Source organism: Pantherophis guttatus, chromosome 13 (assembly GCF_059756535.1).
Source record: "Pantherophis guttatus breed Tessera chromosome 13, ASM5975653v1, whole genome shotgun sequence".
Lineage (NCBI taxonomy): Eukaryota > Metazoa > Chordata > Lepidosauria > Squamata > Colubridae > Pantherophis > Pantherophis guttatus.
In genome coordinates, this window is record NC_142075.1 from 15,245,938 (window position 1) to 15,263,437 (window position 17,500).

Here is a 17,500-nt window from a genome sequence, read left to right on the forward strand (position 1 = left end):
GAACTGGTTATGTCTAGTCTGATGAAAAGAAGGACCAGGGGAGACATGATAGCAGTCTTCCAGTATCTCAGGGGCTGCCCCAAAGAAGAGGGAGTCAAGCTATTCTCCAAAGCACCTTGAGGGTAGGACAAAAAACAATGGATGGAAACTAATCAAGGAAAGAAGCAACCTAGAATTAAGGAGAAACTTCCTAACAGGACAATTAACCAGTGGAAAAACTTGCCTTCTGAAGTTGTGGATGCTTCATCAACTTGTCTAAAATGGTATAGGGCAGTGATGGCTAACCTTTTTGCCCTCACGTGCCGGGAGCGTGGGGGGGGGGTGTCGCACACGTGTGTGCCTACACCCATAACTTAATGCCCCCCCCGTGCATGTGCATGCAAACCCCTCCCCCGCTTATGGCATGGTAGGCCCGTTAGGCCCACTTTTTGCCCTCCCCAGACTCCAGAGGCTTTCTTGGAGCCTGGGGAGGGCGAAAACGGAGGCCCTCTGGAGGCCGGAAACAGCCCATTTGCTGACTTCTGGTGGGCCCGGAAGGCCTGAAAATCAGCTAGCCGGTGCACACATGCACACCGGAGCTGACCTAGGGCAACGTTCATGTGCCCACCGATATGGCTCCACGTGCCACCCGCGGCACGCATGCCATAGGTTCGCCATCACGGGTATAGGATCTCCCGTTTGAGCAGGGGGCTGGATTAGAAGGCCTCCAAGACCTTCTGATTCTGATTCCTTTTTTATTTTATTTTTAGTTTTAGGTATGTTTGGGATTTCAGACATTACGTATAGAAGAATTAATTATGCCTATGTTATTTTTTGAATCGTATCTTGAGAAATTGAGAAGGAGCCTTGGTAGTACAGTGGTCTAAAGCACCCTGTTATTAAGACCAGCTGCCTGCAATTACTGCAGGGTTCGAATCTCGCTAAGGCTCAAGGTTGACTCAGCCTTCCATCCTTTCTAAGGTAGGTGAAATGAGGACCCAGATTGTGGGGGCAATAAGCTAACTTTGTATAAATATACAAAAGGATGAAGGCTATTGCTTAGCGCATTGTAAGCTGCCCTGAGTCTCCGGAGAAGGGCGGCATATAAATCAAATATAAATATAAATATAAATATAAATATAAATATAAATATAAATATAAATATAAATATATATACATACATACATACATACATACATACATACATACATATATATATATATATATATATATATATATATTTATATTTATATATTTATATTTATATTTATATTTATATTTATATTTATATTTGATCCTGCTGTTGGAAGCCTCTGGAAGTGTTTATGATAGTCTTTTGCGACCAAGTTTTGAGAATACATGCCAGCTTATATTTACATAAGCATTTGTAGGCCATCAGGTAATATGCAAAAATCTATATTTTTTGTTGTTGTTTTCCTGCGGGACTACAGCCTCAGTGTTAATAGTAGACAATGTCTCAATTCACACATTGCACCAAGCCTGTAATGAGTTTGATTTAGGCTTAGCGTATTGTATGAATCCAGTCATTGTAAGTGTCGAAGTATAATGTATAGCTTGGGCAAAGTAGCCAATTGTGTCTTATCAACAAAGCATCGATACATTTGTACTTTTTGAGCACTGCCATTTTAGTGTCAAAAATAGTTATTGTTTGCTATTTTGTCCTCAGGCTGAAAGGCTGGGTATATAATTTTTTGGATTTTATTCTGGAAAAGCGCGTCGAAGCATATAGAAGTCTTCCAGGATCCCAGTAAAACATGCATTTTTAAAACAGGTCCTCGTGTTTTACAGTCACTTGTGTGGAATCGCTGCTTTTTGTAAAAAAAAAATGTTTTTTTTTATTTTTTACACAAACACACAAACAAACATACAATGCATTTTTTCTGAACAGAGTATTGGCCGGTTCACAAATTTATATAATTTTTAGTCATCTACAAACACAATTTAAATATTCACTTTTTGCCATAGTGTTTATTCTCTCTAGTTTTTATAGACCAATAGAATAGAATAGAATAACAGAGTTGGAAGGGACCTTGGAGATCTTCTAGTCCAACCCCCTGGCCAGGCAGGAAACCCTACACCACTTCAGACAAATGGTTATCCAACCTCTTCTTAAAAACTTCCAGTGTTGGAGCATTCACAACTTCTGCAGGCAAGTCGTTCCACTTATTAATTGTTCTGTCAGGAATATTGCCCTTCATCCTAATCTCTAATCTTAATAAGATTCAATTTTTCCCTTTTCGTCTCTATAAATTAAAACTCTTAAATTTAAAATCTCACAACATAACATTATCCCAATATTTTCTTAAATTCTCTTATTATATTCACAAGCATTTTTCTTTATCAGCTATTGTTTGGAATCGCTTCTGAAGTGATTACAAGAAGCAACGGGTGGAAACGAATCGAGGAGAGAAGCAACCTAGAACTAAGGAGAAATTTCCTGACAGTTAGAACAATTAATCAGTGGAACAACTTGCCTCCAGAAGTTGTGAATGCTCCAACACTGGAAGTTTTTAAGAAGAGGTTGGATAACCATTTGTCTGAAGTGGTGTAGGGTTTCCTGTCTAAGCAGGGGGTTGGACTAGAAGACCTCCAAGGTCCCTTCCCACTCTGTTATTCTATTCTATTCTATTCTATTCTATTCTATTCTATTCTATTCTATTCTCTATGCGTTAGTTATTTCACAACTTTGTGTGCTGCATTAAATACAAAGGACTGGAGGATTCTGCCTCTCAGAAACGACAGCGGGTGGGAAGTCAAAGCAACCTGCATTGCTGACTTTCAGACATTTCTTTTTAAATGAAGATATTAATGATTGTAATTGCAATGGTTTAAAAGCGAATGCAAACTAAACGAGACGAGTAAAACGTGCAAAGGAAACAAGAAAGTAAGAATATAGTCAAGGAAAAAAAAAAGTTTGGCATATTAAGAATTCTCTTCCATTTTCCTGCCCCGTAAGCATTTGCTCTGGTCTCTCTGTATTTCTCCAGCGGAAACCTTAATTGGAACATCCAAACATAGATCAGATTCTTTGTCCCGAGTGACGGTCTAAATTATGGGAGGCCTGGAAAAGTTGCTTTTCGGTTGTGATTGCCACACTTTCATTTCATTTGCCCTCTTTTTTGTGCTGAAATGCCCAGTGGGAGAGTAGAAGGAGAAGAGGACACGTCATTTCCCTTCACTTGCTAGATAACACAACATAAAAGTACCACAAGAGGTTTGCTGAAGACTCTGATGGCTGGGGCACTTAATGGTGTTATGCTACTGAGCACAATACCTGCCATTTTTGCAGTTAATGATAACAGATAGCAGATTAAGGGACCTTGTAGGTCATCTAGTCCTCCACCACCCCGCCTAAGCAGGAGACCCTCCACCATTTCTGACAAATGGCAGTCCAATCTTTTCTTGAAAGTCTCAAGTGATGAAGCTCCCACAACTTCCGAAGGCAACTTCTGTTCCATGGGTTGATTGTTCTCACTGTCAGAAAGTTCCTCCTTATTTCCAGGTTGAATGTCTCCTTGTTCCGTTTCCATCCATTATTCCTTGTCTGGCCTTCAGGTGCTTTGGAAAACAGCTTCACCCCCTCCTCTCTGTGGCAGCACCTCAAATATTGGAACCCTGCTCTTATGTCTCCCCTGGTCCTTCTCTTCTCACTAGACTAGCCATGCCCAGTTCCTGCAACCGTTCATCGTATGTTTTAGTCTCCAGCCCCTAATCATCCTGGTGGCTCTCCTCTGCACTTTTTCTAGAGTCTCAACATCTTTTTTATATTTTTTATTAAAAAAATATATATAAATATATTTTATATTTTAACATCTTTTTTAATTTGATAATAAGCTCATTGAGTTTGTGTGGGTTGTTGTTGTTGTTTGGAATTGTTATTGTTCCTGGAAACCTAATTTGATGTGTTAAAAATCCTCAGATACTTTTAGGCTGTGTTTGTTCCCATGTCTTTGTTGACAGAAGCACCGGTGGTTGGCAACTATCTATAAAATTCATATAAAGCATGCCAGGCCTTTTCCCTCTGATCTATGCCTGGACTTGTTTTTGACAATATCCTTACCCTGAGGTGTGTAAGCTGATTAAAAAAAAAAAACAACAATCCAGGGCTGAGTATTCTAGGTCCTTGACTTACGACCACAATTGAGTCCAATATTTCTGTCGTTAAGCGAGACATTTGTTAAGTGAGTTTTGCCCCCTTTTACGACATTTCTTGCCACAGTTGTCAACTGCATCACTGCAGTTCTTAGGGACACGGTTGTTAAGTGAATCTGGATTCCCCCTTGACTTTTGCTCATCAGAAGGTTGCAAAAGGGGGAAATCACGTGACTCCGGGACATTGCATCCGTCATAAATATATGAACCACTTGCCGAGCATCTGAATTTTGATCAGGCGATCATGGGGATTCTGCAGCGGTCGTGACTCTGAAAAACGGTCGTAAGTCACATTTTTCAGTGCCGTCGTAACTTTGAACGGTCACTAAATGGACTGTTGTAAGTCGAGGACCTGCCTGTACTAACATCAGGTGTTGCAAAGTAGACTTAAAAGGCAGAACTAAAAGAAAATGCGAATTATATTTTTGTGTTACCCCTACAATTCATGCCAATCAAATCCCCCTAAACAATTCTCAATTGTAGTTTTGTTCAGATAAAAGACTGAGTTATGTAAACCGTGTTTCCCCAAAAATAAGACTGGGTCTTATATTAATTTTTGCTCCAAAAGATGCACTAGGGCTTATTTTCCAGTTAAGTCTTATTTTCAGGAAAATACAGTACTAAATGTGCCCATCTGGCTGACAACCTTAACTGGAGCTTATTTTTGGGATAGGGCTTATATTACAAGCATCCTGAAAAATCATGCTAGGGTTTATTTTCCAGGTGGGTCTTATTTTCGAGGAAACACAGTAATATTTGGGTTCTGACCGCAGACGAAATATGTTGTTTTAATGTATGGATCCCAGTTAAACTGTTGATCTAATGTGCGATCCAAATGTGATCCACACTTTTTGTATTTTCAGGTGTTTTTTTTTTTTCAAAGGATTATCTTTCAATACTATTCTTGGGTCATTTGTGTCAGGAGGCATTGTAGATTTTCATATTGCTCTACTGGTGTGTTGTTGTTTATTTAAAGAGATGATTACTTGGATTTTTGCCATCTCTTACCTTAGCTTGGCAAAGGAACACGTGTTTATGGAAAAGGAACACTCCAAAAATCTCATGTTGTGATGCCACATCAGGTAGTATATGAACCATCACTTAGTTAAAACGATCAGCTGGATATAGACATCAGTTACTCCTGTGTTAACAAAATAACAACGTAATGAGATATTTTTATTATTATTATTCTGAAGTGGCTTAATAAGCCTTGTTATTTGATAGCTCGGTTTGTGCATCTTGGGGAAACAAATTTAATTTTATTCTATTTTATGGGTCACAGTGATCTTCCTTGTTATATCTGCTCTCTCAGTGACGAAAACTACCAAATTGGAAGTCAAAGGGAACAACAAAGGAGGTACACAATTTCATTTCTGGATTTTTTAAATTTAATGCCGATGTTTGTCGAGAAAGCAGGTAATTGTTTGCCTTCTGTTTATTTTTCTTCCTGGGTAAGACACCAGTTTGGGGAAGAGGAAATGGGGAAGATGGGAATAGTTTAGAACTGTTTTCCGGCAAATTAAGTTTATGCCTTCTTTTTTTAAAGTTAGAAAAACAAAAAATAATTCCGATTTGTTTTTGGTTGGTTGATCTTATCTACAGTACTTTGTCCTCTCATGGTATGATAATAACCTGAAGCCGGGAGTATAATAATGACTGTTTCCAGCTTGTAATATTAAAAAAAAAATAAAATGAAAAATTCTTCTGAACTGAAACTGCTTACAATTCATTCGATGTGTAAATTTGATTTTTTTTTAAGCAGGTGTCTGTCTCTTAGCGTTAAAATTCAGCTTTTTACTGTTAGCAAAGTAAAAGTAAGTAGGAGTCACAGGACATCTGTCATGTCCCAATATCTCAGGGGCTCCCATAAAGAAGAGGGAGTCAAGCTATTCTCCAAAACAACTGAGGGCAGGACAAGAAGCAGTGGGTGGAAACTAATCAAGGAGAGAATGAAGGTAGAACTAGAGAGAAATGTCCTGACAGCCAGAACAATAAATCAGTGGAACAGCTTACCACCAGAAGTTGTGGGTGCTTCAACACTGGCAGTTTTTAAGAAGAGATTGGGCAACCATTTGTCTGAAATGGTATAGGGCCGCGATGGTGAACCTATGGCACGCGTGCCACAGGTGGCACGCGGAGCCATACCTGTGGGCACGCGAGCATTGCCCTAGCTCAGCTCCAGTGCACACGCACACGCCAGCCAGCTGATTTTCGGCCTTCCGGGTCCACCGGAAGTCGGGAAACGGACCGATTCCGGTCTCCGGAGGGCCTCAGGAGTGGGGTGAGGGAGGCCGTTTCCGCCCTCCCCAGGCTCCAAGAAAGCCTCTGGAGCCTGGACAGGGCGAAAAATGGGCCTACTGGGTCCACCAGTAACCTAATTTCTGTCACATGCCAAAAGCACGAGCCCCCCGCGTTGCCCCTGCTTTTGGCGCGTGATGGCAAAAAGGTTAGCCATCACTGCAGTAGGCAGTGACAGCAGTTTTATTCCTCATAAAATTTCAGTGTAGAAAACTTGTCTATTCAGTTTGCACTCCGGCCAGTATGTCAGTGTGTTCTTATTTGCCAGCCAGATTTTGGCATGGCCTTCTTAAATCTCCTTTTTTTCCTTCGTCTGTCCAGTACCGGAGGTCAGTTTTGGAAACGTCCTTTCATTGATCATTCAGCTGCCAAAACCACTCGGGGCATCTTCATTCTTGAGCCAAGCAAAGGGAGCAGCTGACTTGAGCAAAAGGAGAGTTTCTCAAACGGCAGCCGAGGAAGGGAATAAAGATATCTGTGTCACAATTTGAGAGAAGGCAGCTGCTGTTGCCGTTTGTCATAGTTCTCAGAATTCACTAGCTAATGAAGTTAAAAGAGCAAACAGAGTCATTCCTTTGCCCCGCTGATTTCTGTTAACCGACAAAGAGTTTTAGTTAATGTTTTGAAAACAAACTTAGAGCTGTAGTACCAAACAGTCTGGTATTTCTCCATAGCAGAGGAATTTAACCTGCAAGGGGTCTTTGGTGCTCTCTGAGCTTGGTTGTTTTCTTGTAGACGTTTCACTACCCAAATTAGATGATACCATCAGTGCAAACCATATTCCCTTCTAGCACGGATGACGATACCTTGTGTGGTAATGAGACGTCTGCAAGCTCAGAGAGCACCCAGCACCCCTCATTTTACCTTCTGAGCTGCAAATATTCTCCTTGTTGAAACTTAACTTACCTTCTTCATCTGTGCAAGCTAAACAGTAAACCCTTGTCAAATGCAGGCAGCTCTCGATTTACGACCACGATTGTAACCAGGATTTCTGTTGCTAAGTAAGGAGGTTGTGAAGTGAGTCACACCTGATTTTACGACACTTTTTGCCACAGTTAAGCGAATCAATGCGCTTTTTAAACAAATCGGGCAGTTGTTATGCAAATCCGACTTCATCGACTCTGCTTGTTGGGAATGTCACAAATGGGAATGTCACAAATGGCAATCATGTGATCCCAAGGATGCTGCAGCCATCGTAAATCCTCAATGAAATAGAGTTTGACACCCCCTGCTCTACATATAGAATAATCTTCTTTTATTGAAATCTGGGACAGATGAAAAACTTGTCGCCTAGCCTGGCCCACTAGATGGGCCTGTCGTCTACATCTTGCTTCTTTCCCAAATCACAGCATTGGGGGGGGGGCTGTTTGGCGGGCACGGGAAATGTCCTATTTCTAGTGGTTCCTTATCAGGCGTACTTTCTCCCTTTGTTGTGGCTGATTTGGCACACCTTTCCAAAATGGGGGAAGGAAAAAAAAGCCAGATTAACTGCTTTTGTGTGACCTGCATGAAAAATAAAAGGCATAATAACAGGGTGTGGCATGCAAAGGGACATTGCCCTCTGGCTTTATTCATCCCACCAGGACAGATGTGAGGGGTTGATCGCAACTGCAGATACCAGATCCAGTTCCCCCTTCTATTTTAATTTGCACGGTTAAGTTTTATGTTTTTTATGCAGTTGAAAAATAAGGAGTCCTCTGAAAAAAGAGGGATGGAGCCAAATTATTGTTCCCAGAACAGTAAGAAGAAAATTGGCTAATGCATAAAAAGAGACGTTTGAATAAATAAACTGTCCTTAATTTACAACATCAGAAATCTTTGGCTACTGGAATTATGCAATGAACATCAGGTTTCTGGATATTTTTAGCGTAGAGTAAAATTTCCTGAAAGAGCAGTCATGTTTTTCCTATAAGAATATAATGGCCAGTTTCTGAAGAGATGACCCTGAATTTAAGACAAACCCATGGTAATGGAGGCGGACGGCGGGTGAAAAAAAAAACAAAAAACAAAATATGTTTGCATTATTGGAGTTTCAGTCAATTTAAGATGAATGTTTAAAGGTAAATTATCTGCAAGGGAAATTGGATCATTTTCAGATGAACGCAGTATCTTCATAGAAATATGATAAAGCATGTTAAAATGCCATCACTTAAGAAATTTAACCCATTTAAATGTTTACCTTCCCATGCTGTCAAATAGATCTTTCTAACTCAAATTGTCTCATTTTTTGGTCTTTCTCCCAAGTTTTTGCTGCCAAACTCCCAGGCTTAATTTTGTTTCTTAGGCATTTTTTTTTTCTCCAAAACTTCATGTCCCTTCATCATATCCTAAACCCGTCATGGCGAACCTATGGCACGCGTGCCACAGGTGGCACACGGAACCATATCTGTGGGCACGCGAGCGTTGCCCTAGCTCAGCTCCAGCACGCATTCGCACACCGGCCAGCTGATTTTCGGGCCCACCGGAAGTCAGGAAATGGGTTGTTTCTGGCCTCCAGGAGGTTGGGGAAGGCTGTTTTTGCCCTCCCCAGGCTCCTAGAAAACCTCTGGAGCCTGGGGAGAGTAAAAAATGGGCCTTCAAGTCCCACCGGAAGTCGGGAAATGGGCCGTTTCTAGCCTCGGGGGGGGGAGCTGTTTTCGCCCTCCCCAGGCTCAAAGAAAGCATCTGGAGCCTGGGGAGGGCGAAAAACGGGCCTACCAGGCCCACCGTGCCAAAAGCAGGGGGAATGCAGGGGGGGGTCATGCGTGCGTGCGCAGGGCGCATTGAATTATGGATGTGGGCACGCACGCGCATGACCCCCCACACACTCCCCCTGCTTTTGGCACACGACGGCAAAAAGATTAGCCATCACTGTCCTAAGCAATAAAAGTAGACATTGAGGTCCATTAAGCGAGCTGTTTTCTTTTGTTATCTGATTCCGGAGATCTGCTTTTTAATGTGTCGATGATGTAGTAACATTTAGGAGTTCTCTTCAGACAGAAGATGCTAACAAAAGTCGATACTTCTGAAAGCTGTACAAATAAGGCATTGTTTTTTAAAAAAAAAGAAAAGCAGGGTGCATGTAAAGCCAATTAGAATATTACTGTACATTTGTAGAATATATTTTTTTTTTACTAAAATATGAAAATGAAAAACAGCGCTGAGGTTAAAAGGCGGTTAATTTTGTTTTCACACCTTTCTCAGGAAGTAACTTTTTAATAGAATGCAATGCTTTTAATAGATTAGAATACAATGCTTTTAATAGAATTGTAAAGTACCCGAAAGTGGAAAACATCCAAGCGGTTTAAAATGCTGCGAACTAATCTGATTATTTCTGAAGAATGATTCCTTTAAACAAGAACACTTCTTTTTTCTATGGTGTTTGTTGGTATAATTCTTACCTGTTTCTTCCTTACAACAATCTTGGGAGGTTAGTCAGTCTGCGAAGTGGGACTGGCTCAAGATCACTCAGCGGTCTCCACGATTAAGTTGAAATTTCGTCTTGGATTTCCCTGATTCAGGTTCACAGCTGTGGAAAAAAAAACCCAATTATTTTGTAAAACCATGCAACTTTGTTTTGCGGTAAAACATTGCAGTGGATTCAAGAATCCAAACATTCTTTTTCTGAGCTGTTTTCCCGCCTTAGATGAAGTTTTCCTAAAGTTTTGCAAACTTCAGCTTCTCTGAAGCCTGATGTACAAGACAAAGCGTCAATGCTGTATTTGTCTATGTTGTCAACTTTTATTTATTCATCAAATTTCTTTTACCACCCATTTCACCTAACTGACTTTTCTTTGTTGGCTCGGGGAAAGCATTTTCCTAAGATATAATTATAGTTTGCTGGGATTGTGGGTGAACTTGAGCAGATCTGGCAGTCTGTACAGGAAAGATCAGCTAATAAATCAGCTGAAACGGGCAGTGAAAGAGAGAGAAATTGAATCAGACAACAACCAGACTAGACAACGATTCCAATTTTCTGTACAGGTAACTCCTTGACCTATGACCACAATTGAACCCAAAATTTCTGTTACTAAGCGAAACATTTGTTAAGTGAGTTTTGCCACCATTTTGCCACTTTTCTTGCTGCCGTTGTTAAGTGAATCACTACTGTTGTTAAACTAGTCGCACGGTTGTTAAATGGATCTGGCTTCCCCATCTGACTTTGCGTACCCCGTGACCCTGGGATACTGCAACCGTCATAAATGTGAGTCTGTTGGAAGGAGTCAGAATTTTGATCACATGACCATGGGGATGCCACAACGGTTGTAAGCATGAAGAAGAGCTGTAAGTCGCTTTTTTCAGTGCTGCCGTAACTTTGAACGTAAATGAACTGTTGTAAGTTCGAAGACTAGCTGTACACCAAAATAGCAATAATAAAAACCTTGGAACAGCTTCTCTTCCCAGGATTTGTTCGCAGTGTCTATTTTCCAACAAATCTGAGTACTTCTTAAAGACTATATGTCCGTGATGGCGAACCTATGGCACGTGGAGCCATATTGGTGGACACGCGAGCGTTGTCCTAGCTCAGCTCCAGCGTGCATGCGCGTGCCAGCCAGCTGATTTTTGGGCTGTCTGGGCCCACAGTAAGTCAGGAAACAGGTTGTTTTCGGCCTCGGGAGGGCCTCCGGGGATGGTGGGGAAGGCTGTTTTCGCCCTCCCCAGGCTCCAAGAATGCCTCTGGAGCCTGGGGAGGGCAAAAAACAGGCCTACCGGGCCCACAGTGCCATCACGTGCCAAAAGCGGGGAGGGGGTCACATGCACATGCGCGGGGGGGCGCATTGAATTATGGGTGTGGGCACACATGCGCGCTCCCCCCCTTTTGGCACGCGACGGCAAAAAAGGTTAGCCATCCCTGCTATAGGTTGTCCTCGGCTTGCAACAGTTCACTTAATGACCATTTGAAGTTACAACATCACTGAAAAAAAGTGACTTACAATCATGATCACACTTAAAACCATTGCATGTGATCAAAATTCAGGCACTTAGCAACTGACTCTTACTTATGACGGTTGCTGTGTCCCGGGGTCCGTTTTGTGAATGTCTGACCAGTAAAGGGAACGGGGAAGCCAGATTCACTTAACAACCGTGTGACTAATTTAACAACGGTAGTCGATTCACTTAACAACCGTGGAAGGAAAGGTCGTAAAATGGGGCAAAACTCAACAAGTTAGCAATTAAATTTTGGGCTCCATTGTGATAGTACGTCGACCGTCTGGGCTCGTTCTACAACCAGATACATGCGTGAGAACTTGGTGGACTTGTATTGTTTTGTTTTTGTCTCGGCTCTATGGAAAATAACAACTTGAAATAGTGTATTTTTTTTAGTGGGAGGGAACCATCGCCTTGCTGGTTGACCCCCGGGGGGGCAGCGACGTTGAAAACAGCGTGGGTGGCACTTCACAATTTTGCAAATAGGGAAAGGTTGATCTTGTCTTTTAAAATAAACAGGAGCCGAGGAGGTAAATCAATTGCCTTCCATGGTGTGTTTGTTTTTTGCAATTTGCGAAGTTTTGCCTAACAACCGGCTTAATCATGACAGGCTGACCTCAATCTCACACATGTTTATTTCAGGTGCGCTGGGCTCCTTGACAAGCGCCTTACAACTAGACAAAAAGTTTCCCCAAAACCGTCACTAACTTGTTTTCCCTTTCGTTTACCTCTCCGCCCGGCCTGCTTTGCGTACGGGTGTCACGTTGTGTGTTTTGGACAGCCGTTTCCCTATAAAAGTTAGCTGCTTCTTCTTTTTTTTCTTTTTTTTTTCTTTTTTTTTTTGCCTGCTGGGTTGCTGCGCTGTCCCTTTAAGAAACCAGCCTGCTCAGCATTGCCTTAACCTGCTGAACCTATCTTGCTAGCAAGGAAAAAGTTCTTTAAATAATAGATATTAGCCTTTACCAATTAGGATTATAAGCTTTGCAAACAGGGTGGAGTTTTCCCAGTTTGGCCAGTCATGTTGCAGAAAGGTGGGGCTTGATGCAAAAGGATAGGCTGCACTATAGAGTACAGCTTCCAGTGAAGTTAATCTGGGGTGAAGCAAACAGGAAAAAAAAAAAAAATTGTGCAGAATTTGTGGGTAGGCTTGTGTTTTTTTTTTTTTGTTTTTTTTTTTTTGTTCGATTGCTTCTTTGCGGTCCACTCGGGGCTCTAAGGCAGCGGGGACCCAGGCGTTTCTGCCTTGACCGTAGCTTCCTTGCTTTTTTTTCCCGTGGTTGGCAGGCTGTTAAAATTAACAGGGAGAGAACAGCCGAACAAAAGGGAGCTTTTGGAACAGGAAATCAGGTGCCCAGAAACAAACTTTTTGTTTTCCCGGTGGAAACTTCCTTAAAAAGAAAAAAGTTGGGTCAGGGAGATTGAGAGAGAGAATTTTGCAGTGCTGCAAACTTAACAAGGTCTGTTTTTGGGATGACAGGGCAGCTCTCGGATTTTCTGGCGGTGTGCTTCTTAAGCTTTTCACTTTTGGGGGGGATCTGGTGGGAGGGGTTTTTTTGGGTGGGTGTGGGTGTGGAGGGGTGGGGTTGGGTTGGGTTGGGTGGGATGGGGGCTTTCTTTCCCAAAGGGGTTGAAGTTGTAAAGTTGAAACTCTTCCTCTGGTGGGGGGGGTGGAGAGCGAGGGGCTGTTGTTTGTTGTCTCAGCTGGCCTGGGGAATATTTTGGAACTGGAGAGTTGAAATAACGGAATTTGTGGAGGGTTTTTGTGTGTTTGTGTGTGTGGAGGGAGGGGGGGTTGGGGGTTTGCAAACAGCCCAAGTTGTTGAATCCAGTTGGGCTGGTGTCCGTTCTCCTTTCACGGCTGATTTCTTTAACGGAGATTGACTTAAGAGACCTGCCTTTCTTCAGGTGTAACAGTAACTGAGTTGTAAGGGACCTTGGAAGTCATCTAGTCCAACCCTCTGGTTACGTTAGGAGACCTGCACTAGGGATTCGAACCGCCGAACTGCCGACCTTTCTGATCGACAAGCTTCCGTGTCTTAGCCGCTGAGCCACCTAGTCAGGTGTATCGTTTGGGGTGTTGGGTTTGAAACCTGTGCAAGGAAGTGGGTGGGCTTGTGAGAATAGCAGGAAATTGCAAGGAAACAAAACAAAAAAAAAAGAGTATAATCTCTTACTTGGGAAGTAGAGATGCGCAGCTTGGGCTTAAGTCGGACGATAAATACCGTATCTTTTTGCTTGGAAATACCTGTCCCGTAGGGTTAGCCCTCGACTTATAACCATTTTGTTTAGCGACCCTTCAAAGTTCCAAAAAAAGTGGTTTTTTTGTCACGCTTACAACCTTTGCAAATATCCCAATGATCAAAATTCAGGCATGTATATATGGCATTTTCCCAGGGTCACGTGATGATAACCATTCATACTCTTCCCAGCTGGCTTCCGACTGGTCAAATCAACGGGAGAGGGATGGGCGGAGCCGGATCCACTTAATGACTGCATGATTCACTTAACAGCTGTCACGATTTGCTTCGCTGCGGCTGAAAAAGGGGGAAAAAAAGTCTGCAAAATGGGGTGAAACTCCCTTTAACGACTGCTTTTGTTTAGCAACCGTTGTTGTCGTTAAGTCGAGGACTACCTGCACTCTTTTGAGTCAAGCTGACTGTTTTGGAGGCGACGGGAGAATGTGTACCTCCGGGGTGTAAGAGGATCCTGCCACCGTGTGAGAAGGGAGTTGTGTCAGTGGCTGGCTTTTTCATTCCTGAACAAATGTCATGTTTTCATCGCGGAATGGCCTATATTTCAGCTTGCATCAGCCTTGACTTCTCCGGGATGAAAAAAGTCAGGGATTTGGGCAAGGAAAGGGAGGTGTCAGCTGTTCGGAGCAAATGTTTTTATATCTGGGACGTTATCTGGAGGCCCTGAAAAAGACCAGCTGTCCTTCGGTTGCCTACCCCAAGGTAAGGAAGAAGTAGTGTTGGTGGCAACGGGACATGTTGACAATCAGATCTGAAGAGGGTGGGGCCTTAGGCCGGTCCTTTCCACTCTCTAAAGAGGCCTCCCAGTTGAAGCCGGTGGAAGATCCCAACGATATTCCTTTAATTGACATGACTTACGATTTGACCTATTGGATAAGGGAAGAAAAAGCCTTTGCTATGTAGGGCAGAGTTTTCTCTCTTGCTTCTCTTTACAAAAGCGAGGCCTGGATAGATAGAAAGCAAGCAGCAACGCTCGGAAAACTTCCCCTCCAGGCGCTGTTGACTTTACCCAACAAATTGGACAGAATAGAAATTGGCTGACTTCTTCCATTCCAGCATACCTTCCTTTTTTTGGAATCGACGTTTCAAAATCTCCCAATGATGCCCTGGTTGAAACGGTTCTTTTGTGTTCTTGGATAAGGAATTTTCTCTGTATGTTTTAACGCGCATGTTTGGACAGTTCAGGTTTTCGCAGATGGGGATGCCAAGCGGTTACAGCAACAACAATAATAATAATCATGATATGCTTCGGCGGTTGGTGAATGTACGAAATTGCACGGAGGGGTACTTTGCCCCCCTCCCCCTCCCCCAGGACATTCTTAGGGTGGATTCTCTGAGTAGGATCTACATTAGCAAAGATCTCGTTGTTGTAAGCATTAGATGAAGTGATAAACCTTCAGCCTGGGCTACATGCCAGTTGTACGTGCTGTATGCAGGGAAAGCAGATGTCTTGATTTTTTTTTATTTTTTTTTTAAAAAGTGGATTTCAATTTGCTGTTACCTTAATTTTTTTATACAGCTGGGGAATTCTGGGAGTTGAAGTCCATACATCTTAAAAGTTCCTGAGGTTGAGAAACAGTGTTGTATTTCATTAAAAGTTGTCCTTCCATCTAATACCGTGATGGCAAACCATATCTGTGGGCACGCGAGCATTGCCCAAGCTCAGCTCCAGAGCACGCCAGCTGATTTTCAGACCTTGTGGGCCCACCAGAAGTGAGGAAACGGACTGTTTCCAGCCTCCGGAGGGTCTCCGGGGGTGCGGAAGCCCATTTTTGCCCTCCCCAGGCTCCTAGAAAGCGTCTGGAGCCTGGGGAGAGTGAAAAAAGGGACTTCTGGGTGTTGGGAAATGGGCCGTTTCTGGCCTCCGGAGGAGCGGGGAAGGCTGTTTTCACCCTCCCCAGGCTCCAAGAAAGCCTGTAGAGCGCAGGGAGCATGGGGGGGGGGGGTCACGCACACATGCGCAGGGGGCAGGGCATTGGGGCATTGAATTATGGGTATCTGCATGTACATGCATGATTCCTCCATGCTGCCCCCACGTTTGGCACAGGATGGCAAAAAGGTTAGCCATCACTGATCTACTATAATGATACTTGGCATTGCTTATTCATCTCTTGAGGGATACAGAAGTAGTCCTCAACCTACAACTATCCATTTAGCGGCCGTTCAAAGTTACAATGGCATGAAATAAATATACTTAGGACTGCTCCTCACCCTTATGACTGTTGCAGCTTCCCTGTGTGATCGAAATGTGGATGCTTGGTGTGTATTTACAATGGCGGCAGCATCCCAGGGTCAGAAAAGGATTGTAAAATTCTGGCGTGACTCGCTTCACAACATCCTTCCTTAGCAACCGAAATTGTGGTCCCGAGTGTCGTAAGTTGAGGACTAACTGTAATATATAGGATGAGGTGAAGGAGTGAGATTCAACCCTTTCTTCTCTTCGTTGATGTTCTTTGAACCGGTTGTTATCACTCTCATCCTAATCTAATGTAGTGGTGTTTATCAAACTGAGAGAAGAAGGAAGGGGACCCACAGATGAGGATTTGCGTTCTTTTGAAGAATGGAAGGATAGATAGAATCTAAGAATAGTATTGGGCAGCTTCACAGAACCTTCCTCTTCTCACTTGGCAAACCACTTACAAAGCAGAATACCAGAGTTGGAAGGCACCTTGGAAGTCTTCTAGTCCAACCCCCTCCTGCTTAGGCCGGAGACCCTATACCATTTCAGAGAAAAATGGTTGTCCAATCTCTTCTTTAAAAATTCCAGTATTGGAGCATCCACAACTTCTAGAGGCAATACATTCCACTGGTGAATTGTTCTCACTGTCAGGAAATTTCTCCTTAGTTCTAGGTTGCTTCTCTCCTTGATTAGTTTTTTTGCTTCTTGTCCTGCCTTCAGGTGCTTTGGAGAATAGGTTGGCCCCCACTTCTTTGTGACAGCCTCTTAGATATTGGAAGACTTGCTACTGTCATGTCACCTCTAGTCCTTCTCTTCATTAAACTAGACATACACAGTTCTTGCAACTGTTCTTCATATGTTTTAGCCTCCAGTCCCCTAATCATCTTGGTTGCTCTTCTCTGCAGTCTTTCTAGAATCTCAACATCTTTTTTTATATGTGGTGACCAAAACTGGATTCTATATGCCAAATGTGGTCTTACCAAAGCATTAGAAAGTAGTACTAACACTTCACGTGATCTTGTTTCCATCCCTCTATTAATGAAATTAGGACTACGCATAGAAAAAGTTTTAGAAAGTTGGAGCCAGACTTTTTAATCTGAGTAGGCATCCCCATCATGGATAGCTTGCCTGATATATTAGCAGAAATCCATAAGGAAGCTGATGCTTATTGCACCCAAAATAGGAAGCCATGAACTGGCCAGGAATTTGAAATTGTTGCGGCTAACTCGGTACCCTGTTCTCCATTGTTAAGGGCTTCTTCTATATTGTATAGGTAATCCTCAATTTATGATGACAGTTGGGACCAGATCTTCCATTGCTAAGCCATGCATTCAGTCGTTAAGTCTGTCTTGCCTGATTTCATGACCTGAATCCCATGGTTAGGCAAATCTGGCTCCCCGCACTATCGTGGCTTGCTTGAAAGCTCCAGAGAAGGTTATCCAAAAAATGATCACATGAGCCTGGGACCCTACAAGCATTGTAAATACGTTCTGGTTGCCCAAATTTTGATCATATGACCACAGGAACACTGTGACTTACTGTTGTAAGTCTGTTTTTTTTTTCCAGCACTGTCATAACTTTAAGGAATATTTGTATTTCTTCAGCTATCTCAGCTTGGATCAGTTCTGGCTTTTAAAGATGGGTTGTACAAGGAGTATGACAAGTCCATTTTTAAAGAAGTATATAAGTTGCCAAATTCATTCCATTTATA

At 42.7% G+C, this 17,500-nt stretch overlaps 1 protein-coding gene across 8 annotated transcripts in view; it reads left to right on the forward strand.

Moving 5' to 3' along the window:
• The window catches only part of ZFAND6 (zinc finger AN1-type containing 6), a 63,748-nt gene that overhangs the window by 11,954 nt on the left and 34,294 nt on the right, over positions 1-17,500 (forward strand). Inside the window, exon 1 of one of the 8 annotated variants that reach the window (XM_087877766.1) lies at positions 5,440-5,509. The exons of 5 other annotated variants lie outside the window; for them this stretch is intronic. The gene's annotated coding sequence lies outside the window, so the exon portion shown is untranslated. Of the gene's footprint in view, positions 1-5,439; positions 5,510-12,403; positions 12,816-17,500 lie in introns of those variants that run through there. 2 more of the 8 variants (XM_087877769.1, XM_087877770.1) reach the window with 2 other exon arrangements.